Genomic DNA, 1615 nt, shown 5'->3' on the forward strand with positions numbered 1-1615 from the left:
ATGGGGGTGGGTGGGAACAGTCCCTCTGTCCTGAGTGTGGGGTTCTGCAGGGGCTGGGGCTGGACGTCACCCTCCGCTTTGCTGATGATACAAAACTAGGAGGGGTGGCTGACACCCCAGAAGGCTGTGCCACCATACAGGGAGACCTGGACAGGCTGGAGAGTTGGGCTGAGAAAAACCTAATGAGATTCAACAAGGGCAAGTGTAGGGTGCTGCACCTGGGGAGAAATAACCCCCTGCACCAGGACAGGTTGGGGGATGACCTGTTGGAGGAGAAAGACCTGGGAGTCCTGGTGGGCAACAGGATGACCATGAGCCAGCAATGTGCCATTTTGGCCAAGAAGGTCAATGGTATCCTGAGAGGCATCAAGAAGAACATGACCAGCAGGTGGAGGGAGGTCATCCTGCCCCTCTGCTCTGCCCTCGTGAGGCCCCATCTGGAGCACTGTGTCCAGTTCTGGGCCCCCCAGTTCAAGAAGGACAGGGAACTGCTGGAGAGGGTACAACAGAGGACCACAAAGATGATTAGTGGCCTGGAGTGTCTCTCCTATGAAGAGAGGCTGAGGGACTTGAGAGGCATCAAGAAGAACATGACCAGCAGGTGGAGGGAGGTCATCCTGCCCCTCTGCTCTGCCCTCGTGAGGCCCCATCTGGAGCACTGTGTCCAGTTCTGGGCCCCCCAGTTCAAGAAGGACAGGGAACTGCTGGAGAGGGTACAACAGAGGACCACAAAGATGATTAGTGGCCTGGAGTGTCTCTCCTATGAAGAGAGGCTGAGGGACTTGGGTCTTTTTAGTCTGGAGAAGAGAAGACTTAGGGGGGAATCTAATCAATGAATACAAATACTTAAAGGGAGGGTGTCAGGAGGACGAGGCTGGTCTTTTTTCAGTGGTGCCCAGTGACAGGACAAGAGGAAATGGGCACAAACTTGAACATAGGAAGTTCCATCTAAACATGAGGAGGAACTTCTTTACCGGGAGGGTGGCAGAGCACTGGAATAGGCTGCTCAGAGATGGTGGAGTCTCCTTCTCTGGAGACATTCAAACCCGCCTGGATGGGTTCCTGTGCAACCTGCTCCGGGTGGACCCGCTTTGGTGGGGGAGGGTTTGGACTCGATGATCTCCAGAGGTCCCTTCCAACCCCGCGAGACTCTATGATTCCACGCGTGTCGGCAGAAAGTACCGGGACCTCTAGGGCTGCCCCCTCCAACACCCCTGGGGGTGCCGTACCGTACCGTGCCGTGCCGGATAAGGGAGGGGGGGGGGAGGGTGGCAGAGCACTGGAATAGGCTGCTCAGAGATGGTGGAGTCTCCTTCTCTGGAGACATTCAAACCCGCCTGGATGGGTTCCTGTGCAACCTGCTCCGGGTGGACCCGCTTTGGTGGGGGAGGGTTTGGACTCGATGATCTCCAGAGGTCCCTTCCAACCCCGCGAGACTCTATGATTCCACGCGTGTCGGCAGAAAGTACCGGGACCTCTAGGGCTGCCCCCTCCAACACCCCTGGGGGTGCCGTACCGTACCGTGCCGTGCCGGATAAGGGAGGCAGGGCTGCCCCCTCCAACACCCCGTGGGGTGCCGTACCGTGCCGTGCCGTGCCTGATAAGGGAGGAGGGG

The sequence above is a fragment of the Calidris pugnax genome, unplaced genomic scaffold (genome assembly GCF_001431845.1).
Source record: "Calidris pugnax isolate Ruff unplaced genomic scaffold, ASM143184v1 scaffold211, whole genome shotgun sequence".
NCBI classification, from domain to species: domain Eukaryota; kingdom Metazoa; phylum Chordata; class Aves; order Charadriiformes; family Scolopacidae; genus Calidris; species Calidris pugnax.